This window comes from Piliocolobus tephrosceles, chromosome 1 (assembly GCF_002776525.5).
Source record: "Piliocolobus tephrosceles isolate RC106 chromosome 1, ASM277652v3, whole genome shotgun sequence".
Classification (NCBI taxonomy): Eukaryota; Metazoa; Chordata; class Mammalia; order Primates; family Cercopithecidae; genus Piliocolobus; species Piliocolobus tephrosceles.
In genome coordinates, this window is record NC_045434.1 from 183,959,825 (window position 1) to 183,986,550 (window position 26,726).

General features: G+C 42.7%; 1 long non-coding RNA gene across 1 annotated transcript; it reads right to left on the reverse strand.

Moving 5' to 3' along the window:
• Nucleotides 1-8,179: 8,179 nt before the first annotated feature.
• LOC111529571 lies at nt 8,180-9,465 on the reverse strand. Its single transcript, XR_002727466.2, has 3 exons — nt 8,838-9,465; nt 8,408-8,470; nt 8,180-8,276 (listed from the first exon to the last, which is right to left on the reverse strand). It is a non-coding gene; the product is annotated as an uncharacterized LOC111529571 (long non-coding RNA).
• Between the last annotated feature and the right edge of the window lie 17,261 nt (nt 9,466-26,726).

The window sequence follows — 26,726 nt, forward strand, 5'->3', positions numbered from 1 at the left end:
AAGAAGTTGAGGATAAATGGGAAGTTCAAAGTCTTTAGCTTCACACACCAGGACTTTCAGGAGCTGGCTGCTGACCAGTCTCTATCCCATCCCCCACCACAGGCCCACAGGCCCCTTCCTCTGGCCCCTCACTGGCTGCCTCGTCATGCCTTCCAGGTGCTGTGCCCTTGCCCACTTCTGTTCTCTGTCCTTTATCTGTAACAGCCTTCGCTCACCCTTTGCCTATCTATTCTGGCCAATATAGACACATTTTAACTTTAATAAAATGAACAGTTCAGTTCCCCAGTTGCATGAGCCACATTTCAAGTGCTCGGTTACCTCACGTGGCTAGTAGATACTGTATAAGTAGATCATAGAACATTGCCATCACTACAGAAGATTCCACTGGACAGCACTGTTCTAGCTAACTCTTACGGTACCTCTGAAATTCAGCCTGAGTCACCTCATCCAGGAAGCCTTTCCAGTCCAGGTTAGATATCCCTCCTCAGAGCACCTTTTATCTGCCTCAATGACACTATACTATGACATCCAATTAACTTTCATGGATGTCCCATCATTCTATAGGTTTTCTGAGGGCAGGGATCATATCTTATTTGACTCAGTATCCCCAGCATCCAGCATAGTATCTGGAAAAACAACAACAATGACAACCAAAAACAAAAACAAAAATAGATGCTCAAGAAGCATTTGTGGAATGAATGAAGTGGTACCCAGCTGGGCTGGGCTGAGCAGCAGAACCATGGCCTTCTAAGTATTCCTCACCTGCAGGGACGGTGTGGTGACAGAAGGCCTCCTGTGGGGGAGAGACAAAGCTCTGATCCCTCAATTGGAGGGGGAAGGAAAGAGGTCCTTATATTCCTTTGGCTGGTGCAATGGAAGTAGGCAAAAGTCACCATGAACACCTTTAGTTTTCTGTGCATATAAACATGATCTGAGATTCGGACCAGGGTGGCTTTCTTCTCTCCTATGTAGGTAATTTATGGATGTAGAGAGCCACAGAATCTTAGAATTGGAAGGAACCTTAAAAGTAATGTAACTCAGACCTTTATCCAATGTATTCATCTCCTCTGCAGCAGAAGTCTCCACTTCATCACATCCAGTGACAGGGAACACCCTGCCTCCTGAGTCAGGCCATTACATTTCCAGGCAGCTATTTTGGTAGAAAGTACTTTTTAATATTGAACAGCAATCTGCCTTTTTTTTTTTTTTTTTTTTTATCTGCAGGCCTGACCCTAGCTTTGTCTTCTGATGCACAGAGAATGCATCTGTCCTTCTTCTATAGTTAAAAGCAACCTGGGGGTGCAGGCATTTGTCCTTTCCTCCAAAGATTATTGGCATTACTAGGCTGGACACCTCATGAGCAGTTAACTTTTATTAAACCAGTTATTTCATGGCTTCCTATTTCCTTACTGATTCACACAGAGATGTAAATCAGCAAACTTTTCTTATCATGGAAAGGCAATATAATGTTTTAGTCCTTAAATGCTTTTTACGTATAGAAACTGAAACCAGTTTTTGGTTGAGATGTTCAGGGAAGGAGCTAAAATGTCGAATTAGTCATTCCTTCCTGACAGGCCCCCTGGGATGGAGAGTAAATGGGGAATGGATAATCGACATTGCCCGAGCAGACTCATATGTCAATATCTCATTGTTGATATTTTATTATTTATAGAATAGAATGCTGGTACATGACAGTCCTAATAATAGCAACAACAGTAATAGTTAACCTCTACTAAGAGCTTACCATGCACCATATATATATATATATAAAATGCACTTTATATATATTGCATTTTACAACTATCCTGTGTGATAGGCTCTATTACTCCCACTTTGCAGATGAGAAAATTGAGGCACAGAGAGTGTTCTCAGTTTTGATTGGTTAGTTTCCTCCTTCTTTTATTATTCATGTGAATTCCTAAGCTCGTCAGTTGCACAAAACATATCACACTCCAACAGATCACATTGACCTTCAGCTGACTATGAAATTTCAGTTCCTGAAATCCTCACAGCATCCCTGTGAGGTGAGGTTTATGAGTTGAGAATATAATGGTTGAGAAAATAAAGGTTCAGAAGAGTTAGGAGGCTTGTCCCTCACAGAGCTTGTAAGTGATGAGAACCAGAACTTCAACAAAAATCTCCGAACGCAGTGACGTTTCCACAGCCCCACCTCACCTCTCCAAATGAAAGCAGGGGCCCATCCGTGTGACCTATTGTTTGAAACACGTTACGTAGGTGTTTTAGTTCCCTTTCTAAGGTAGTCAGCACAGACATCCTTGTCCTATTGTCCTAAATGTGAGGGGTGGTGGGGGCTAGACCTAGGACATAGGCATTCTGGATTCATGCTCTGGAATTTCCAAAGACTCTTTGACCCGCTCAAGGACCAGCAAGGTAGAGCATGGTCCCAGGTGTATTCATAGCAGTCTGTCTCTGAGGGCTTGCTTGATGGAAGGCATACCCTGGGCCGTTTGTACAGCAGGTGCTGAGACACTTCTGAGCTCCTCCCTGTAGAAGCTCTGTTAGCTCTTTAGATCCTGCTCCTGTTCCAGCCCTGGGCTGGCTTCATGGGCTCTGCTGTTCTTCTGTAAATCATACAGGATGTCTCCAAACAGGGTATTTCACACAGAGTAGAAAGGATGGCTTTCCAGTCATGGAGTGGGCACCAAGGCCCACCCTCTCCAAGTTCTTTTTTCACCCCAACTCTTTGCAAACATAGAAAAGTCATTTATTGTTCTTGTGCTTTCAATTTCTCAGAGTCAGAGAAAAGCCATAATATGCTATTCTCACTGTTAGTTGTTAGCTTCCAATGGGACAAAATATTCATTTGTTCATTCATTTACTCGATCATTCATTCATTTATTAGCAGATATGTATCCAGTGTCAGCTAGGTGCCAGGCACTCTTAGGTGCTCAGGATACAGCAGTGGACAAAACAAAGTCCAGTCCTTATGGAGCTTCCGTTCTGGGAGGGTTACAGACCAAAAGCACATAAAGAAGGAAAAGTAAAGCAGGATACAGGGACAGAATGTGACAGGGGTGCTATTTTATAAGGGTGGTCAGAGACAACTACTGCAAGAAGGTTATATGTGAGCAGAGAACTGAATGAAGTGAGGAAGCCAGCCATGGGACTAGGGAAGGAACTGTTCCAGCCCTGAAATGGGACCTGCTTGACCTATTCAAGAACACACAAGGAGGCCAGTGTGGTCAGAGTGGGATGAAGGAAGGTGGGAATACTGGGAAGGAAGTCAGAGACATAGCCTGAGGTCAGTTGACATAGACTCTAGCTCAGGTTACCTTCATGTACGGATGAGCTGGAGCCCAGGCTCCTTCCGAGCACTAAGTACCAGCCACTCTGGTCAGGGTAGGCCAGAGTTCAGAAGACTATGGTCAAAAACAGATGGGACTTCTGCGGTGATCTGAAGTGTAGGCTGGATTCTGGTTGCAGCCATAGTAAGCAGTTCATATAGAGAACCAGAGGTTCAAAATCAGGCTCATGTAGAGAACCAGGTTCAAAACCTGAGGTAGAATCCAGGGATGTGGCTCGGGAAGCCAATAGGGTGTGGGTGGACCCACGGCCTGCAAGCAGTCTGAAACCAGTGCCGCTCCTGGGGCCCCAAACCAGTCACTGCAGCAGGCCTGTCCCAGGGAAGAAAGGGCCTCTCCTCTAGCAGGGCTGTGCTTGGAGTCTAGGGACCCTACCGGCTTTGGTTGCTATTGCAGAGCCACAGAATGAAAGGAAGAGCCTCTCATCAGAACCTCAAGGCACAGGCCAAGCACAGTGGCTCACGCCTGTAATCCCAGCACTTTGAGAGGCTGAGGCAGGTGAATCACTTGAGGTCAGGCTTCAAGACCAGCTGAGCAACATGGTGAAATCCCGTCTCTATTGAAAATATGGAAATCAGCCAGATGTGGTGGCGGGTGCCTGTAATCCCAGTTACGTGAGAGGCTGAGGCATGAGAATCACTTGAACCCAGGAGGCAGAGGTTGCAGTGAGCCGAGACTGTGCCACTGCACTCCAACCTGGGTGACAAAGCAAGGCTCTGTTTCAAAAAAAAAAGTCTCATGACACAATCTGGCCTAACCTGATGAAAGAAATTAGGGGAACTAAAGGAGGGGTGGTGTCTGCTCAGGATCACTTGCTGAGTCTCTGTTCCTGGAATTCTAGCCCAAGCCCTCTGCTTTGGACTTCATGTCTTCAGCCTTCCAGTCTGTGTGGGCTTTTTCAGGCAGGATTATTTGTAATGTCTTCATTCTCCTGTCCTAGTAGGGCTCAGCAGATCCAGAATGCATGTGCCCCAGTTCCTTCTGGAGGACCAGGGGCACACAGAAGCCCCAGTTAGGCTCCCGAGGCCTGGCACAGACCACCCACCATGGCCAGCTTATCCTGATGACCTACTGCCATGAAGACTGAGAAGGGTCTCAGGAATTAATTAGGCAGATAAGCATTCTGAACTTCTTGTAATACCCCTTGCTCTGCTACAGAAATTGTATTGTGGGTGGTGCTTTATAGTTTGCAGACCTTTCAAAACAAAACTGAGGTATATCCCATACCATAAAATTTATCCTTTTGATATGGTTTGGCTCTGTGTCCTTATCCAAATCTCATCTTGTAGCTCCCATAACTCCGACATGTTGTGGGAGGGACCTGGTAGGAGATGAATGGATCACTGAATCTTGGGGGCAGGTCTTTCCCATGCTGTCCTCATGATAGTGAATGAGCCTCATGAGATCTGATGGTTTTAAAAATGGGAGTTTCTCTGCACAAGCTCTCTCTTTGCCTGCTGCCATCCATGTAAGATGTAACTTGCTCCTCTTTACTTTCTGATTGTGAGCCCTCCTCAGCCACGTGAAACTGTAAGTCAGTTAAACCTCTTTCTTTTGTAAATTGCCCAGTCTCAGGTATGTCTTTATCAGCAGTGTAAAAACGGACTAATATACCTTTTGAAATGTACAATTGAGTGGTTTAGGTATAGTCACAGGGTTGTACAACCATCACTACTATCTAATTTCAGAGTATTCTTCCCACTCACAAAAGGAACCCTGTACCCTTTTGTAGTCACTTTTCTTTTCCACTTCTCCCCAGCCCCTGGCAACCACTAATCTACTTTGTCTCTATGGATTTGCATTCTGGATATTTCATAGAAATAAACTGCTACAATGTGTGGCTTTTTTGGTGTGTTCTGCTTACAGCATGAATCAGTACTTCACTTCTTTTAATGGCTGAATAATGTTCCATTGTATGGACATGACACATTTTGTTTGTCAGTTGATTAGTTGATGAACATTTAGGTTGTTTATAATTCTTGGCTATTATGAATAATGCCACTGTGAACATTTATGTACAAGTTTTTGTGTGGACATATGTTTTCAATTATCTTGGTTGCAATTGCCAGGTCATAGGCTAACTGTGTGTTTAACTTTTTGAGAAACTGTTGAACTGTTTTCCATAATGGCTATATCATTTTACATCTCCATCAGCAATGAGAGTTCCAGTTTCTCCATATCCTCACCAACATTTCTCATTGTCTATCTTTTTGATTATAGCTATACTAGTGGGTGTGAAGTAGTATCTCACTGTGGTTTTTAGTTGCCTTTCTTTAATAACTAATTATGTTGAGCATCCCTTTATTTGATTATTGTGCATTTGTTTAATTTGTTATCTCCATTGAACAAATACCTATTCAGATTATTTGCTCATTATTTAATTGGGTTATTTGTCTTTTATTGTTGCATTGTAAGAGTTCTTTATATATCCTGAATAATCTTATCAGATGTATGATTTGCAAATAGTTTTGCCTATTCCATGAGTTGTCTTTTTACTTTCTTGATAGTGTCCTTTGAAGTACAAAATTTTAAATTTTAATCAAGTCTAATTTACCTATTTTTTCTTTTGTTGTTTATGCTTTGTGGTGTCTTATCTAATAAACCATTGACTACTCTAAGGTCATAAAGGTTTGTGTCTGTTTTCTTCTTAGAGTTTTGTAGTTTTAGCTCTTACATTTATGCCTTTGATCCATTTCGAGGCAATTTTGTATATGGTGTGAGGTAGGGGTCCAAAAGCATTCTTTTTTATATGGCTATCCAGTTATCCCAGTGTCATTTGTTAAAAAGTCTATTCTTTCCCCCATTGAGTTGTCTTGGCACCCTTGTAAAAATTCAGTTAACTCACACACATTTTTAAAGATGTTGGTTCTACACTTCATTACCAATTAACTTTTTGGGATTAAAATTACTCTATGGCCTCACAGGGCCAGCATGTAGAACAGACCCTGGCACAGAGTTGATGCATAGTAAGTGCTGACCTTAGTCAAATGGAATAAGCCTAGGAAATAGACACATTCACTCTTTGAGCCTCTGCTGTGTTCAGTGGACCCCCTGGGATGGAGATAAGTTATTTTCTCTCTGGCCCCTGCTTTGCCAGTAACCCTGTTGAGCATAACCATTTCTACAAAACACATATCTGATTTATCTTGTAGTTTTGATTCTGTGTCTGCCTCCTGGGGACTCAGCAAGCAAGCAAGCCTTAGCTCCTCTTTAGACCTGAGGAATTTACCTGGAAACTCTGATCTACATCCTTGGTAGGGATGCAGAGTGCTGTGGGCTGGTGTGTATTTCTCCCTGCGGGCTAGTGGGGTGGCCTTTTATGTGCAACCCTGTATGTACATGGGTGCTTTCCAGCATTCCCAGACCTTGCCTTGACAAAAAAATGTGACAACATTAAAGATATATGCTTGGGAAGTAAAACGTGCTGGTACTTCCATTCCTCAGAACACGTTTTTTCATTCTGGCATGTCCTTTCTAGTCCTTTGCCACATACAGACATGTTTTCTTGCATTTGCCAGTACAGTGCGGATTTTGTGGCTTCCTTTTTTATGTTGTTTTATAAATATTTTCCATATCTTTACATGGCCTTCATATTACACATTTGTAAGACTTCATTGTGTTGATATGCCAACCCCTTCCTGTTGAATATTTACACTGCCCCCTCCCCAGCTTTTAAGAAAATAGAGTTTTAAAAAAACAAAAATGGAAACAAATCACATCCCACTTGTCGCAACCATGGTTCCTATTCAGATACAACCTGCAAGCCTTAGTGGTTACAGGCTGACCAGACCCCAAATGACTGGAGACTGGCTAAACAGATTCTGAGAAAAATATGTATAAAAGTGAACTGAGACCTCGGTGTCTCCATGAAATACCAGATTAAGCAGTTTGCATGTGTGGCCTAAACTCTTCCAACTCCTAGTAAAGTAATCAGGGTAATTGGTAGTTAAGTTAGTGAATCAGCAGACTTTGAGCTGCATGGAAAAGGAGGAAACTTTTGGCCAGTAGCAACCTAGAGTCAGAAAAGGAGAGGTCGGAGAGGCCAGCCAGTAACATTCTAACGGGGAGGGAAAACGTTGCCAACAATTTTGCCTGGTATCTCAGAATGGTCATTTGCTGCTTTGGAGAAACCCTTAAATGACACAGAAGTTTCCATCTAGTTGCATCCCGATTATCAACAGACCCTCTGTGCAGACCAGGGGCCCAGGTCCTGGAGAAATCCAGCCAGGAGAAAGAAGGCGCCTCCCTGTTTCCAGGGTGTTCTTCTGGAGGCCAAGGGAGCAAGAACACACAGGGAAAGATGCCGTGGGCCGGAGAGTGAAGCGCACTTGTCTCCCTGTGACTTCTTTATCTTCGGGCCCCCCACGTCCCGCTAAGCTCTGCAGGGTCTGGGGGAAGCTGGGGTAGCCCCAGAGCCACCATTGTGCCCGTGCAATTAAACAAGAATGCTCCGACTTGACAGTTCCACTGTGAAAGTTTTCAAATAGTGTTTGGAATGTTTACATAATTGTTGAAAAGAGGCTTTTTCAATGTACCTGTTTACACTCTTTCCTTTTGGAAATTCTTTCAGCAATCAGGCCGTGGAGGGCTCTCAGGCTGCACTTGCCGCCCTTGATTGCGGAGGGAGGAATGAAAGGCCCGTCAGTGAATCGCTGGGAAAACATTCCCTAACAAACGCCCTCTAATGAGGGGGCGCCGATTTCGCCGCCGCGGCAGCGGTGGAGGGGGCGCGGGGAGCGGAGGGGCAGGGGCGCGGGCCCGGGGGGAGGCCGGGCCGGGTTTTGTGGCGGCGCTCCCAGTTGGAGGGAGCGAGGACCCCGGGTCTTTGTGTGCAAATTTCCCACCCACACCAAGGAACTTTCCACAATTTAATTAAGTGGCTTTAGAGTCCGGAGTTGGCCTAACAAGCCCCTGTTCATGAATGAAAGATTTGTCCCCAGCAGCGGGGGCCGGCTGGAAACAAAGTGGGCCGCAGTTAGCCTGGATCCGGCCGGTTTCTTGGCTCCGCGGCCAGCCCCAGCCGCCCGGGAGCAGGAGAAGGCGGCTGCGGGGGCTGGCAGCGGCCCTTCTGGGACGCGTCTCACCTAGCTCGCAGCAAATATGCCATCCATATGCCCAGGATCACAACCGAATCAGCTCCATCAGGCCTGGCAAGGATGCATTTAAATTGCTAATATTGCACTCGGGAGCGACGACAGAACTGCCTGGGCTCAGCTCTGTAGGATCCACAGAGACAAACCTGGGGTGGGGGTGGGGTGAGTCGGGGAGGGGTTCGGAAACAGCCCAAGTGAGAATCTCTAGAAGCTGGCTATTAGGAGGCGCGAGAAGTGGGGATCCTTGGTAGAGAGATGCCGGGAGAAACCGTGGCAGAAGTGCTCCCAGGATGGAGCACTGGGGCTGGTAGGCCACTCGGGCCCCTTTCTCACCCATTATTTCTGAAGAGAGGCCGGCTGGAGTTTCTACAAAGGCTGCTCTGCTCCAGGGAGGCATACCCCTACTCCCCGGCACTCTTACCTTTGACCAAGACAGGTTTTCTAGAAAGACAAAAAATATTGGCTGGTTGGAAGAAGGGAGGCGCCAGCTGCCGCTGTGAAACGTTTCTCGGTTACAGTGGCTGAGTGTCCCTGCCCTTGGCGGTGGTCTGTCAAGCAGGTTTGGGATCGGGGGTCTTTTGCAGTCACTTTCCAGTGGAGGGTTCAATGAGTGTTTTTCTCTGACTGTATTTTTAGAAAAAATTATGATGACAGTTGTTAGGTCTCAGGCAGGCAGGCAGGCAGCACATTCCATTACAAAGTTAGCATGAAATCAATATGTAAATAACCCTTTCTAACTGGCAGCTATTTTTGAAGGCAGAACGCACCGGATGTTGCAGGTTTGTTCCAGTTCACTTTAAATACCTCTCTGTCCTCAGAGTCTGTGAATGTGCTCACATTCAGAAGAGCCTTTCCCCCTTTCCACTTGGTCTTTGCAGCGTCCCTGATAGCGGTAATGCCACCATGAGCTTTGTCCTCAAATCTCCTCCTCCATCATTTAAAAATCAGATTGACAAGACCTGCTCCAGGCTGGGAGTGTTAGTTCCCCTTCGGCATGGCCATTTTTCAAAAGCACGGGTTGCTCCAGGAAGGGTAGAGGCGGCAGAAGCCGCGGCCATCCGAGGAAAGAATGAAAGGAGAGAGAAAGACGGAGAGGCTGCGATCAGGGTTGAATCAGAGATTCAGACAGTTACTGCCAAAATGCATAGAAGTCATTGCCAGGACATAAAAGGTCAGAGGATACCAGCCGTGAGAAGAACCAGGTTAGAACCGTGACTGCAGCTGAACAGGAAGAAACAGGTCTCAAGGTACTCCTGAGTGAGCAAGGGCCTGAGACTGAAGGTCTTTGCATAGTTCCTTGTCAGTAGTGACAGTTTTCATTGTTGTTTAATTTTGAGACTAGCTGTGCTATGTGTATCTGCATTAAAACAGAAATACTTCCAGAATGTTTTATGTCAGGCATGGACGGTGCCACAATGCCTGGTGTGACATGTGGGGTGTGTGTATGTGTACCTGTGTGTATTTATTTTCTGAATTCAAAAGGGCGATGAAGTTCAAGCTGGGGCCTAATAGTAATGATTCCTACAGTTACAACTATTCTGTGAGTTTTTATGTACTTGCAGTTTTAGAGTCTTTTTTAAATAATTGAGTTGAAATCTGCTTTGCTGTAACTTATATCCTATGGACTTAGACCCAGAATAAGGCTTCCTCTGCCATAGAATCGTCTTCAAGACAGGTGGTATCTCATTCAGCGATTTCTCTACTCCAAGATAAATAGTTCTTGTTCTTTAGAGATGGAGTCCCCTCCCACAAGGAGACTCCTTCGGGTCCACGTGTTGCCTCCACGTTCTTGCCATTTAGTGCATCTTTGGAATAAACCAGGAACAGATATTCCTCTTGAGGATTTTTAGTGTGATTTAACTGCAAAAGGACTGTCTCTCTGCAGGAGAAGATGCATTTGGGGTGAGGCTTTAACCCTCCCAGTGCACAGAGCTCTGTCTTTTATTGCATGAAGGTGGTCAGATGAGGTAGAAATTTGACCTGTTCTCTCTGGGCCGGGAAGGCAGAGTTACGATCACTGAGGAAGGGGAAATATTACAGGGAAGTCATATTTCAGCTTAAAGGTGGGGTGAAGAAGAATTTTCTAATGAAGAAGAAATGACATGCTTTAAGAGGTAGTGAGTGTCCTACAACCTGGAAGGATTCAGGCTGGGTAGAGGGTTTCACCAAAGGTATCTTGCAACTCTGGATCTGGTCATCTATTTGCTTACACATTTATTGATGCATGCTAGATACAAGGTGCCATTCCAGGCTCTGAGAGGTTTCATCATAGAAATTAATAGAGAAGGAACTAATTTTTTTTAGATTGGGATAAAATACACATAATAAAATTTATCATCTTACCCATTTTAAATATACAGTTCAGTGGTATTATGTTCACATTGTTGTGCAAACATCACCACTACCCATAGAACTCCTTTCATTTTGCAAAACTGAAACTCTGTATCCATTAAACACCTTCCCATTTCTCCCTATCCTCAGCTCCTGCAACTACCATACTATTTTCTGTCTATAAATTTGACTACTCTAGGTGCCTCATATAAGTGGAATATGAGGAATTATACAGTATTTGTCCTTTTGTGACTGCCTTATTTGACTTGGTAAATGCCCTCAAGGTTCATCCATGTTGTAGCATGCAGAATTGCCTTCCTTTTTAAGACTAATTCATGTTCCATTGTATGTATATATACTACATGTTGTTTACCCACTCATCTGTCAATGGACACTTGCATTGCTTCTACTTTTTGGCTACAGAGAATCAGGCTGTTGTGAATATAGATGTACAGATATATATATGCAAGACCCTGCTTTCTATTCTTTTGTGTATGTACCCAGAAGTGGAATTACTGATCACATGATAATTTCTGTTAGATTTTCTGAGGAATCAGTATATTGGTTTCTACAGGAGCTTCATCATTTTACATTTCCACCAACAGTGCAAATTCTCTCTACATTCTCACCAACACTTGTTATTTTCTGGAATTTTCTGACAGTCACTATTCTAATGTGCGTGAGGTGGTATCTTAGTGTGGTTTTGATTTGCATCTCTCTAATGACTAGTGATGTTGATCATCCTTTCATGTGCTTATTGGCCATTTGTGTATCTTCTTTAGAGAAATGTTTAGTCAAGTCCTTTGTCCATTTTTTAAACAGGTTGGGTTTTTTGTTGTGGTTTAGTTATATATTCTGGATATTAACTCCTTAGAGATATAATGTGCAAATATTTTTTCCCATTCTGTGTGCTCTCTTTTTACTCTATTGGTTGTATCCTTTGATGCACAGGAGTTTTACATTTTGATGAAGTTCAATTTATTTATGTTTCTTTTGTTGCCTGTGCTTTGGCATCATAGTGAAGAAATAATTGCCATAGCTTATGTCATAAAGCTTTTCCCTTGTGTTTCTTCCTAAGAGTTTCATAGTTTTAGCTTTTACATTTAGGTTTTGGGTCCATTCTGAGTTAATTTTTGTATATGATGTAAAGGGTCCAACTTCATTTTCTTGTATGCAGATATCCAATGCAGGATACTCATAATCATTTGTTGAAAAAACTGTTTTTTTTTCCCACTGAATGGTCTTGATGCCCCTGCTGAAAATCATTTGACAATATATGTGAGGGGTTATTTCTGGGCTGTCTATTCCCTGGGCTAATAGTCTAACTTTATGCCAGTACCACATTATTTTGAACTGTAGCTTTGCAGTAAGTTTTGAAGTCAGGAAGTGTGAGATCTCCAAGTTTGTTCTTCTTTTCCAAGATTGTTTTTGTTATTTGGGGTCTCTTGACATTCCATATGAATTTTAGGAAAGAAGAACTAACATTTACTGACTATATATGATCTCCTAAGTGCTGGCCATGCAAATAGGATGTAAGGAAGAAGTAAGCCTTGTTTTCTAAAAGTACAATCTTATAAGAAAAGATAAGACATAACAAATACATGTAAAGCAGAAGTGGACAAGTGCTTTATGCACCTACATATTATGAAAGAAGGGAAGGGAGGAGAAACTGGAGACAGTTCCAGACTACTTTTAGAAAGAAAAGTTATGGTGGAATCTTTGATTTATGGATTGTTAAAGCTGTCACAGTGTTTTTCCTGAATGTGGAGAAGCGGACTATGCTAAGATAGCCGATCTCTGTCTTTTGGTTGCTCTTTTCTCATCCTTTCTTTTTTCTATCATTTTTCCTTTTTTTTTTTTTTGAGACAGAGTCTCACTCTGTCACCCAGGCTGGAGTGCAGTGGTGCGATCTTGGCTCACTGCAACCTCTACCTCCCAGGTTCAAGCAATTCTCCTGCCTCAGCCTCCCAAGTAGCTGGGACTACAGGCACGCACCACCATGCCCCGTTTTTTTTGTGTGTGTGTGTACCATGTTTGCTAGGCTGGTCTCCAATTCCTGACCTCAGGTGATCCACCCGCCTCAGCCTCCCAAAATGCTGTGATTATAGGTGTGAACCACTGCGCTCGGCCTCTCCCCCTTTCTTAACCTATTGGCTCCTGACTGTCCCTAATGACATTTAATTCAGTCAACAGGTATTATTACATACTATCTGCTAGATACTGACTGGGATACAGTGAGTAAAACAGACCCAGCCTCTGGCTCACGGAAGTTACATCTAGAGGGAGAGACAAACGTCAGATACTTGTATGAGTATATATAATTATGGACTGATACATGCAATGAAGGGAAAGTTCAGGAAACTATCAGAACATATCATGAGGGAACTGACTTAGTTGGAGAGGAAGTGTCAGGGACAGCTTTTCTAAAGGAGTGACATTTGAGCTGAGATGGAAAAGATGAGTAGGAGCTGCCTTGGTGAAGGAGGCTGCAGGGAAGTGTACCAGGCAGAGAGGAAGAGCATCAGCTAAAACCTCAAAACAGATGAATGAAATCTAATTTTAATGTTAAAACAAATAAATAGCCAAGTAAACATTGGTCTTCAAATCCATCCTCTGGTTCCAAAAATTACCTAGGGCTCAGGAAAGTTGAGGAATTTATTCATGAAGTACTCAAATGTTGTTATATGTGGGATTTAAACAGAAACATGTCATTGCTGCCATTTGAATGAATGTCACAAAAAGGTTTAGGCAAAACTATCCACGTTTCGATAGCCTACTTAGCATTGCGTGGGGTCATAAACTTGCCACAAGGAAAATCTGACTAGGCTGATGAGTGCTGTTCAGTGTATAGGTTCAGAGCCTTTCTAAAATAAGGAACAGGGGTAGCTGATCCCATAGTCCTTTCAGCTCTGTGTCTCTAATAGTAATCATTAAAAACACTAAGTATATCAGGAGTGGTTTAAATATCCAAAACTATTTTATCTGTATTAGAAGAACAGAAATGACTCTTCAAAAATAAGCCAATGGCTAAGCTCATCATGGTCATCAACTCAATGGAATATTATATAGCCATTAAAAATAATAATTTTGACAAAAACATAAAATGTGGGAAAATACCTGTAGTATAATAGCAAATGAAAAAAGAAACACAGGCAAAATTGTATGTATATAATGACTACAGTAATGAACTGGAAGGGTAAATAAATAAATGGGAAATCATTGTTAGGAAGAGACATGATGGACATGTAAGCTTTTCTTTTCGTAAGTTTTAATGTTATTCCATTTTATCTTTATATTTAAAAATGTTGAGCTTTTTAAAATTAAGAATTTTCTTGGAGACAAAAGACTAAATACCAGCATATTTCTAAGCTTAACCAGTAGCATTTTGGAACCCCTAATGGGAACAATCACTATTAATTATGTGACCAAACCAGTAAGTTGGGAAAAGTTGTCATAACTAGAATATTGGTAGGAATCAAATATGTGAGTATTTCTTTTGAGGGTTGGAGAGTCTGAATAGTTTTATGACAGGACACAGTAGTACTAATCCTATTAATTTTGGTTACAGTTGGCTTTCTTTATATTTAAAATTATTCCTAACATAGTTATTTTCAATATTTTAAATTTCTAATAACATAAAATTTATGTGTGTATACATAAGTGCATTTCTAAGTGCAAAGTTTAGTAGTGTTCAGTATATTCACCTTGTTGGGCAGTGGATCTCCAGAAATTTTTCATCTTATAAGACTAAAACTCTTAAACAACTCATTTCCCTTTTTACCCAGCTCTTGGCAACCACCATTTTACTTTCTGTTGCCATGAATTTGACTACTTTAGCTACCTCATATAAATGGAATTATACAGCATTTGCCTTTATGTGACTGCCTTATTTCACTTCACATAATGTCATCAGGGTTCATCCATGATGTAGCATGTGTCAGAATTTCTTCCCTTTTTAAGGCTGCATAATGTTCCATTGTATGTATAGACCATACTTTTTTTTATCCGTTCATCCATGGATGGACACCTCGGTTGCTTCCACCTCTTGACTATTGTGAATAATGCTGCTGATGGTGTACAAATATCTCTTTGATATATTTATGTTTTGATGACCCCCTTGATTTGGATCCTCTTTGGGAAATCATATCCTTCTATTGTCCACTGCTCACTCCAGTATGTCTGAAAGTCTGCAAGCTCTGAGGATTATCTTTAGTTAATCCCTGGCTCTCAAGGGCTGGGAGCCTTGTACCAGTTGGTGAGAGCTGATCTTCAACTGCAATGACAAAAGGTTATCTCCTCTTTGGTGATTGACCCTTTATAGTGACTGTGGCTTAAGAAGTCATTCTCAGTGATATCACCAATGTCTAAAGAAGGTGCTGGGGCCAGGCACGGTGGCTTACAACTGTAATCCCAGCACATTTGAGAGGCCAGGGAGGTGGAATACTTGAGGTCAGGAGATCGAGACCAACATGGTGAAACTGTCTCTAATAAAAATACAAAAATTAGGGCCGGGCATGGTGGCTCATGCCTATAGGCTCATGCCTAGAATCCCAGCACTTTGGGAGGCTGAGACGGGTGGATCACCTGAGGTCATAAGTTCAAGACCAGCCTGGCTAACATGGCAAAAATCCATCTCTACTAAAAGTACTAAAATTAGCTGGGCGTGGTGGTGCGCGCCTATAATCCCAGCTACTTGGGAGGCTGAGGCAGGAGAATCGCTTGAATCTGGGAGGCAGAGGTTGCAGTGAGCCAAGATTATACCATTGCACTCCAGCCTGGGCAACAGAGTGAGACTCCATCTCAAAAATAAATAAATGAATGAATAAAAATAAATAAAGAAGGTACTGGACATTTTCAAGAATAAAGTAATGGCCCCCAAAAGCTTTATGTTTCCCAAGTGTAGTTCAGGCTTGTGACTAATCTCTATACACTTGTCATATATTTAGAGATGATTCCATCACTTAATAACTGGGTTTCCAGTGATTTGAGATGTGTGATAATTCAGCTGGTGCAAGACTGATATTTATTTTTTACACTGTTTATGAATTAAGAGACTAGTAAACAAAATAGTCTTGTAAACAAAATTACATGGTGAAGGTGGAGGATGTTGCAACTACTTAAGGGGACAAAACACATTCAAGGATATAGGCAGTTTCATTTGCATATAATTGATGTACTAATTATAGATAGGTTTGTCTGCTAATTAAAGTAACATAGTTAGAACTTCTACTTAGAAATTTTGGTTAACAAAGCATATCCTTGAAATTAGTAAAATTACATTTCTTCTCTTTTGCAATTTAAATATGAAAAATGTCTACTTTTTGCTACCAGTTCCTAGAACTATTATTGAATGAATTATTAGAAAGTAAAGCACATTCACCAATAAGAATGACATGAATCATTCTTTTACCAAACATTTTATTGAGCCCCTACCATGTGCCAGGTATTGCAAATCACCAAATACAATAGAACAATGGCATGACAAGTAAGATCTCTGATATCTAGAGCTTGCCTTTTAGCAGATGAGAGATAGTAATAGACAAGTAACAGGTAAATGAATAAGATAATTTCAGATAGTGAGAAGTACTGCGGAGGCAGTAAAGCAGGGTCATGTGACAGTGTGAATGAGGAGCTTGCTACTTTAGCTTAGTTAGGTCAAGGAGGGTCTATTTGAGAAGGTGACATTTGGCCTGATATGGGAAATACAAGAAGGAACCGGCTGGGTGTGGTGGCTCACATCTGTAATCCCAGCACTTTGGAAGGCCGAGACAGGTGGATCACCTGAGGTCAGGAGTTGGAGAGCAGCCTGGCCAACATGGTGAAACCCTATCTCTACTAAAAATACAAAAATTAGCCAGGTGTGGTGGCATGCACCTGTAATCCCAGTTACTTGGGAGGCTGAGGCATGAAAATTGCCTAAACCCAGGAAGTGGAGGTTGCAGTGAGCCGAGATTGCACCACTGCACTCCAGCCTGGGGAATAGAGAGAAACCCTGTCTCAAATTAAAAAAAAAAAAAAAACCGAAAAAACAGAAGGAACCAATGCTGGGAATAACTGGGGCAGAACTTTCTAAGACAAATGCTCTAGGATCATAAGGAATAGCAGATTCCACAACCACAAGGCTGATGTGGCTGGAGCATAGTAGGAAAAGGGAGAGAGAGGTGTGCAAAGAAGTTGAAGACACAGGCAGGCATGAGCTAAGAAGAGCACTGCATGCTGTGGTCAGGAATATTTTATTCTAAATACAATGGAAACCACTGCGTGAGTTTAAGCAGGGCAATGACATGTTCCAATTTGTGTCTTGTAAAAGGCATTTTCTGAGCTTTGTAGAGGACGAGTGGTCAAGGGACAAGACAGGAAGCAGATCTTGTACCTGACCAAGGACAGCTACATGAGTTAAAGTCAGGAGCAAGCGGAGATGGAGTAACTCCAGTCTAGTTAATTTTATGCATCTTCTTTTTTTTATCTCTGTGTCTCCCTTTTCTCTCCCCCTTTCTGAGCACAACAAACTCCTATGGCAGAAGTTCTTAATCTAGAGGCTACATCAGAATCACCTTGGGAGGTGTCTGCAAGAATGGTGCCTAGTCTGACCAGGAGAGATTCTTGCTTGGGATGAAGTCCGATCATATTTGTTTGTTTGTTTAATCTATTCAGGTGATTGTGTTGTGCACTGCAAACAGTCCAAATGGCAAAAGGTGATGATGGGGTTGCATAGAAATTAGGGACAAAAGGCTGGGCCCAGTGGCTCATGCCTATAATCCCAGCACTTTGGGAGGTCAGTAGATCGAGACCATCCTGTCCAACATGGTGAAGCCCCGTCTCTACTAAAAATACAAAAATTAGCTGGGTGTGGTGGCGGGTGCCTGTAATCCCAGCTACTCGGGAGGCTGAGGCAGGAGAATTGCCTGAACCCAGGAGGCGGAATTTTCAGTGAGCAGAGATCACATCACTGCACTCCAGCCTGGTGACAGAGCAAGACCTCGACTCAAAAAAAAAAAAAAAAGAAAAAAGAAAAAGAAAAAGAAATGAGAGACAAGAGGAACAAGCACCCTCTTTTGCTCTAGGGACTCTGTACACACCAGACATTGTATACAATTAACTGTGATACTAAATACGAAGAAAAGAAATCCATGCTAATACTGGGGTGGGGGAGAGAGAGCTACAGACAAAGGGCTCCTGGTGTGCGGGGAAAGGGGAGATCCTCAACCCTGGGGAGAGTAAAGACTTGATGACCGGGATTTTAGTCTCAGAGCTTTGTTAATGACAACTGGTGGAATCACTTCACCCCTCAACTGGCTGTGTCATTAGTGACTGGCTGCCTGTGTTCCCCCAGCCATGGATACAGAGAAAGTTGGCAAACTAGCAGGGCTGCGCCAGAGGCAGGAGGAGGGGACCAGGCAGGAGACAGGGAAAGTGAATTGGGATTTCACTCATTCAGATCCACTCTCCCCACTCCCACTCACACCAAGGCTGAATTTCTGAGCATGCGTTCCTGCTAACTCATCTTTTCTCTAGGAGATTGATAGGAGCAGTGCCCTGGATTCATGGTCAAACTAAAAAACACAAACAAAAATCCTAATTTCTCAGGTTCCCATTTGCCATTTCCACCCTCAGTAGCACCACCCCCAGAGTGGGGAATTTGGAAGTGTATACGGCATTCAGCTTCTCAAGGAGCTTTCATTGTGTGTTGAGGGACAGAAAATAGGATTTGGGGTGGGAAGGAAGGGGTATAGAAGTGAGAAAACTGTGAATGCTATATATCTGCATTGCCTTTTTCAGGCTTAAAAATGCACACTAGACTCACAAAGAGATCAACCAAGGACCAAGTATTTGCCTTACAACAGGGCTCCCTAAGGGGTTTCTTTAAATTGCAAGGTTTCCCCAGTGCCTTCATTATTGAAGATCATCAAGTGGAAAAGATGCAGTTGATATTAGGACTTCGGGAGCCACTGGGCAAGCTATGTGCTCCGTTTTCATTAGCTGTGTGGAATATGGGTCATCCGGTTAAGTTACAACTTTCTCTGAGCTGTTTCTGAGCTCCTGCTACTTCTGTTGGCCTCCTCATTTGGCCTCTGCATCTTGTGGAAGACACCAAAGCACTTGACATTTAACATTTAATAGCAAAGAAAGCTAACACGAATTAAACAGGATTTTTAATCCCCTCAACTGTTGCCATCAGTATAATCACTAACAGAATGAAATCAGAATCAGTGGAGGAAAATATTAATCATGGATTTGCATCTATTAACTATCATGCAGAAGAGAGCAGGTTGCATGCTCTTGGGTGGTTTTGTAAAATTTCTGAGGCAGGCAGCTGCAAGTCACTGGGAGAGAAGGGTTACCCACTGGAGTATCTGTTCCCTTCCCACCAGCGTCCAGCTGTTGTGGCCTGCACGCCCTCGGAGGCTTGACTTGCTTCAGACTGAGGAGGCAGAGAGCTGATAAGAACTTCCTGAAGTTAATTTGGATGATACAGGAACTTTTGGGGCATTTTGAGACTGTGAGTCTCTAATTGTTTTTAAAAAGTATGTGTGTGTGCACAGTCGCTTCCCCTGGGCTGGGAGTTCGCCTATGAATGTATGAAATTAATCCATTGCTGGGGGCCAAGACAAATAGAACCTGGAGGCCAGGAACAGGGTTCAGAGTAGGTCTTTGAGGATACGGTCTTTGGCAGAATGGAGTCTAGGGGTTAAGAGTGTGAACATTGTGTTGAAACAGACCCACTTTTCTTTGTTTCTTTCTTTCTTTTTGAGATAGGCTCTTGTTCTGTCACCCAGGCTGGAGTGCAATGGTATGGTCTTGGCTCACTGCAACCTCTGCATCCTGGGCTCAAACAATTCTCCTGCCCCAGCCTCCCAAGTAGCTGGGACTACAGGCATGTGCCAACACGCATGGCTAATTTTTGTATGTTTTGTAGAGACCAGGTTTTGCCATGTTACCCAGGCTGATCTCGAACTCTTGGACTCAAGAGATCCACCAACCTCAACCTCCCAAAGTGCTGGGATTACAGGTGTGAGCCACCATTCCCAGCCCAGACCATCTTATCAATGGCGAGACTTTGGAAAAGTTATTTAAACTTTTAAAGGTTCAGTTTCTTGATCATGAAAATAAGGGTAACAATAATTGCTATAAGAATTAAATGGTACAATGAATATAAAGAACTTAGCTCAATGTCCTGTTCATAGTGAGCATTTAATAAACATTTTTTGAAAATGGCCTTTATACAGTTTATCTTTGAACAACACATTGTCCTGGCCACCTCATCCACACCTGTGATTTTTAACCTCTAATGGCCTGAAAGCCTTTTTCTCTATACTTCTCATCTTACTCCAGAACTAACTGCATTCTAAACAAGACCCATGGGTACCTCAGATTTACCAAGGCCACAAGAAACTACATTTCCCCCACAAACCCAAATCTCCTTCTCTAGACCCTGTCAAGTAAGGGGCACCATTCTTCCTTCAGCTACTCAAGTCAGGTAACTAGAGGTCAATCTCATCTCCTTTTATCTTACATCCACTACCCAAATTAGATTAGGTTCCATGGCCTGTTGATTCTACCTGCTAGGTAGCTCTCAAGTTCATTTTTTCCTCCTAGCAACTACTTCCTAGCCTAGAGCTGCAGCATCCCTAGTCTTGGCCCCCTACAATCGCCCACCCTAGGGCCCACAGAGGAATCTCCTATCTGACAATTTCTCTCCCACCTACAACCCTTCAACATTGCCCATGGCTTACAGAGTGAAATCTGATCTCATTGGCTTGGGCACAAGACCCTTTATGGCATGTCCCTTGGAGGAATAAAGTCATGAGTCTAGCCCTGAGTGTTTTATAAAAGTTGAGTAAGAAAAGGGAGACTTTCCCGGCCAAATATTTTTTAAAATTTCAAAAGTGCAATAATATATTCATTTATTTATTCACCATTTCAATGAATATCTGAGTACCTACTATGTGCCAGGCACTATTCTAACACCATAAATACAATGATGGTTAGAAAATAACAATCTCATGGAGTTATACTACTGTTGCAGGAGCCGGTAAACAGATCAATGAAACTGAATAGAAAATCCGGCTATGGGCTCAACTATATAAAAAATGAGGATATTATAAAAGTGGCCTTTAAAAGCAGTGAGGAAACGTGGATGATTCATTATGTGCTATCACTGTCACTGGCTTGATATTTGAAAAAAAAGTTAGTTGAATCCCAGACTCACACCATATATCAATACATTTCTAAATGGATTAAAGGTCTAAATGTCAAAATTAGGCTTCTGTCTTTGGTCTTCTAAATTATAGTCAGCTCCCAATTTCTGTCCTTGTTCTTTTTTCTCACCAGTGGTCACAAACTCAGATGCTGACCAGGATCAGGCAAGTCACTTAAATAAACAAAATTGTCCCACAGGGGTGGGTAACCTGGAAAGCATTTGTTCCAAGGTAAAAATCTAATAATCAAAATCAAAATCATAACCATAATAGCAGCAACTAACATTTGTAGAGTTAGTGTTTACAAAAACAGAAATTTATTTCTCATAGTTCTGGAGGCTGAGAAGTCCAAGATCAAGGTGCTGATGAGGGCTGCTTCCAAAATGGCACCTTGGTGTTACATTCTCCATAGAGGAGGAAAGTAATGTTGTATCCTTACTAGGCAGAAGATGGAAGGGCAAGAGGGAGGAACTCCCTGTGTTAAGCCCTTTTATAAAGCCAAAAAGTCCCCACCTCTCAATGCTGTTGCACTGGGGATTAAGATTCAGTATGAAATTTTGGAGGGAATAAAGTCATTAAAACCATAGCAGCTAGAGACTTTTCTAACTACTTTATGTAATTTACTAATTTATTCTTTACAACTACTCTATGTGATATGTACTATTTTTACAGACAAAGGCACTGAGGAATAAAATAAGTAACCTGCTTAATTCACATATTTAGTAAATATTGAGCAGGATCTGGAATCCAGGTAGTCTGACTTCAGAACCTAAGCTCTTAACCCCCATATTCCAGCCAGTTCTTAGACCAAACAAAACATACACATGGGCCAAACCTGGTTCATGGGATGCTGCTTTTCAACCCATGCCCCTGATTCTTTTCGAAGGCTCTCCCGCTCTTGTCTGTTGTGGTTTATCTTCTCTCTGCTGACAACTATACAATTCCATCTCAAACTCAATCTAGAGTTGTTTCCTGAGCTCCATTTTTTAAAAACTTTCTCCAGATCTCACCTGGATTTCCCCTAGGCCTCTCATACTTAGCAGTTGTAAGCTGACCTCTTCTCCATCTCCACTCTTATCCCAAACTTCCCCTTCCCTTGTAGCTTACTCCCATGCCTTCTGTGTTTTCTTCACGTCTCTACTGGGTCTTTTCCATGTGCCACCTTCTCAGGAGGCCCATGCTGACCACTGTATTTAAAATCCCAGCTCTCTCTCCATGCACACTCATTCACACATTTCTGCCAAAATTCCTATTCCCCTTGCTTCTCTGGTTTATTTTTCTCCACATCACTTATCACTACCTAACTTATCATATATCTTACTTATTTATTTTGTTTGTTGTGTATCTCCCCATCACTAAAATGTAAGCTCCATGAAGGAATTTTTTTTTTCACTGTAGTTTTAGAGCCTGGAACAGTGCCTGGCACAGAAGAATTCCATTGAAAGAGGGAGTGAATGAATGAATGATGCTTATTTCTTATACAACAATAAAATTTCCTTGAGGTCTTGTGCTTTATCTTTAAAAGGAACCCAGATTGTGCATACTACTTTATAATGTATCCAACTTTATTTTAATATTAAAAGAGGTCTTATATTGTTCCTTGTACTTCCTGGATACATCTTCAAGTAAACTCAGTGTTCCAGGTCAACGTTCCATTTTATCTTGTGGCCTCCTGAGTACCTGGTATGCCATCACGTCCCTCCCACCCCAGCTTTTTGTCTTGCCCTTGCCTTGGCTTTCCCAACAGCAAGTGAAGAGACCAGCTGCTCAATGAAGGTCTCAGGGCGTGAGTTGCCTGCTAGTTCACGAGCAGCTGACAGGATGAGAGACTGTGAAATGCCTGGAGCCATGGGCATTTCAGGGTCTGAGGAGAGACATACTGGGGTTGGGGAAAGGGAAGGAATGAACCTCTTGATTTTTCACAATCAAACTATAGTTTTTCCTTTTCCTTTTTTATTCTTTTTTCCTACCTGCACTGAAAACTTTTTCTTTCTTTTTTTTTTTTTTTTAGTTTTTCGTTCTTTCACTTTCTCTTCTATTGTGAAATTATTTTACTCCTTAATTTGTTTCATAACTATGCATGCAGTGCCTGTAAGAGGCCAGACAGTATACTGGGCTTTGGAAATAAAGCAGTGGACATAAAGGACATTATCCTTCACCTCAAGGAGCTCCCAGCCTTGTTGGGTACACATGAGAATACTGACCATGCACTCTGGGATGATGACTGCTGGGTTAGGGAACTGCAGGATAGAACAAGGTCACCTACAAGAACACCTAACTCAGACTGGGTGCGGAGACTTATGCCTGTAATCCCAGAACTTTGGGAGGCCAAGGCAGGTGGATGACTTGAGGTCAGGAGTTCCAGACCAGCCTGACCAACATGGTGAAATTCTATCTCTACTAAAGATACAAAAATTAGCTGGGCGTGGTGGCACGTGCCTGTAATCCCAGCTACTCAGGAGACTGAGGCACGAGAATCACTTGAACCTGAGAGACGGAGGTTTCAGTGAGCCGAGATCATGCCACTGCACTCCAGCCTGGGCAAGAGAGCAAGACTCCATTAAAAAAAAAAAAAAAAAAAATGCAAAGCACCTAACCCAAACTTCAGACTTTGGAATTCAAGGAAGACTCCCCAAAGGAAGTGATGCTTAGGCTGTTACCCAAAGAGTGAGTGCCAGCTGCTCAGGTAGTGGGAAGGAGGTCCTACGAGCACAGTCAAACCAAAGTGGGTAGGAGAGGGCAACTGAGGCCGTGTGTGTGGGTGTGCGTGCACATGTGTGCACACATAAAACCGTTTTGCACAGGTTGGATTTGGGAATTGGAAATTTTTTTTTCCCCTGAGGGAAAGCACACTTGGGCTCCCTCCAGTATTGGAAAAACTGGCTTTATTCTTAGTGGTTCCAGAAGGCAGAGGGATAGCATTGGGTAGGTGTTTGAGGCGGGTGAGGCTTTCAGGTAGAATTGTCCAAAACACAGTGGCCACCAAAGGAGGTTGAGACTGGCTTATCACTTATCCAAGAAGGAGCCAGAAGATGTGTGACAGTGGTTCTTGCTGGGAAATTGGGTTAGAAAATCTTTGATGGCTCTTCCTGCCAGAGGTTCTTGGACCCTGGGCCATCGTCCTTCAGGAGGGGCCTATATGAGCAGAGCCTGGGATGCATTTGGAATCTGCCTTGGTCTTGGCTAACAGAGAAGCATCAGACCTAAGCCCTGCCCGTGGGGAGCCCATCTACTGGTCAGGGAGAGAAGCACATGCAAGGCTGCAGATAACTCACAGATGGATTTGTGGAACAAATTCTAGGAGCAAAAGAATTTGGTTAGATGAGTGACGTGAGTGGCCCAGAGCAGTAAAGGATACAATGGAGTGGAAAAAGAGCTGTCTGGAGTCAGTGAACTTGGGTTCAAATTCCGGTTGTGCTGTAGACTCATGACATGACTTCCAACTTTCCCTCTCTGAGTCTTCATTTGCCCCTCTAGGAAAGTAAAAGCACCATTTGAATGCTAGCATTAAAGGTTCCATAACCAGCATCCTGCAATGACCATTTCAATAGCTCATAGCTGGGAAAAAAAGAGAATTTATTCATTTACTCATTGACTCATTCACTCATTCATGCAACAGGAACCTGCTGAGCCCACCCATGGGCTTGGCCACTGCAGGAACTAGAAGCAAACACAAAGATGACCTAGACAGTCTCTAAGAAGACATGAACACCATTGCTCCTTGCACGCCTGTTTGCAATACTAAAAAAGAAATCAACACAGAAACAATAAAAAAATCTATCAGTAGAGAAATGGCCAAAGAAATGTGGCTTTATTCATAGATAGAATATTACTCATTTTTAAGAGGAATAAACTAGATGTTTATACCAAACAGAAAGATCTCAAAAGCAAGCCAAAACATTAAATGAGAAAAGCTGGAGGAAGAATAAGGTAAGTTTTATGATACCGTTTGTAGAGGATCTTTTTGCCTCTTCAGCATCCATTCCCCATTCTCTTGCTATAATTTTGTGCAGATGTCCACAGCAACCTGTGCAGCCTGTGTGCCTTTAGAGAGACTGTCTCTACCCTCCGCTTACAGGGGGCACATGTGTGAGGCCAAGGCTTATCAATAGAATCTCAACCCGTGGTCATAATACCTGGTTCAGAGGTGCATAAACCACTTTAGGCCATGAGAAGTGAAACCTTTCTTGAGGCTTCTAGAGAAGCAGCTTCCTCACTTTTCTCAGAGCACTTCCTGAATGACCCCCTCTCTCCCAGCAAAGCCTGCAGTCCTAGAGCCATTGGTAGCCTTTTATAACCATGAGGAGGAGCTAGCTCTAGGATAAAGCTGACACCATGGAAAGATGAGCCAGGTGTCAAAAGAAAGTGGGTCCTTGATGACATTTTTGAGCTGACAAATCAGGTCAACCCTGAAATTTTCCTTGCCGCTAAACTTTTCAGGTATGAAAGCTAGTTAATCCTCCTCAAAGTTTAAGCCAGGTAGAGGTGGGCTTTCAGAATTTGCAACTCAAAGGATACTAACCGATATATTATTTAGATAAACTAAGGAACATATACAAAAAATACTATAGTTTTTTGTGGTTATATACATTTGGAAGTAAAAGTGTACAGCTTGAACTGAAAGCACATATATACTCAACTCATGATATGGTTGCTTCTGTTTGGGGTTGGGAGGGGTGCATTGAGAAATAGGTTTAGGGATGGAAGATTAAATAATAAATGGCATTTATTGAATACTTACAGGCAGGTGTTGTTCTATGAGTTTGACATGCACTAACTCATTGAATCTTCGTGACAGCATACCACAGTTTTTACAGAAGTGGAAACTGAGGCATAGAAGGGTTGAGTAATTTGTCCATGGTCAACTTTCTAATGAGTGGCAGAATGGGGATCTGAACCCAGACAATCTGGCTCTAGAGCCATTTATTAGCTTTATATTCTTTTAATACCTATGCTAAGGTGACATCAACTTTATCTATCATGTTTTCTGGTTTTCGTTTTTTAAGTGAAGCAAGTGTGGTACAAATTAAATGATAATTTGTTCTGGTTAAAGGGACACATGTGATGGTTTCATTATTCTCCGTGTGTGTGTGTGTGTGTGTGTGTGTGTGTGTGTGTGTGTGTGTTGTTTGTTTGTTTTTTTGAGACACAGTCTCGCTGCATTACCCAGGATGGATTGCAGTGGCATAAACATCACTGTAACCTCCAACTGCTGACCCTAAGAGATCCTCTTGCTCAGCCTCCCAAAGAGCTGAGACGACAGGCATGAGCCACCACATCTGACCAAACTTTTGTGTGATGCTTTTTACATTTCTTAAAGGAAATATGAAGCTGGAGGCAGCTCCTGCTCTTGAGGAGTTCTCAGTCCACTGAACACAACCTGCCTGCAGCCCAAACTGAGAAGCACCAGAAGAGATGTTGCTGGGGACTTAAATGAAGGGAGAGGCCACATCTCACTTGGGTGAACATGGAGCTCTTTGTAGCAGCCCTGGCATTGGAGATTAGACCCAGAAATGAGGTCCAAATAATGTTTGGACATGCCGTGTTGAGGGCAAGTGAACAATTAGGCAGCAGGGACTGGGTAGAGAGGTGGGAGCATGTGGGGCCGGAGGAACCCATTTCAGCTCGAGCTGAGGACACCTGATGTGGGGAATGAGAGAACATTGCTAGAAATCAGCAGAAGCCACACAGTGGCAGGGCTTATGCAAACGATGATGCCCTTTTGTTTGGCAGATGCCTCTAGTGCTTGCTTCCTCTCTGTCCTTGCTGATCTCAAGAGG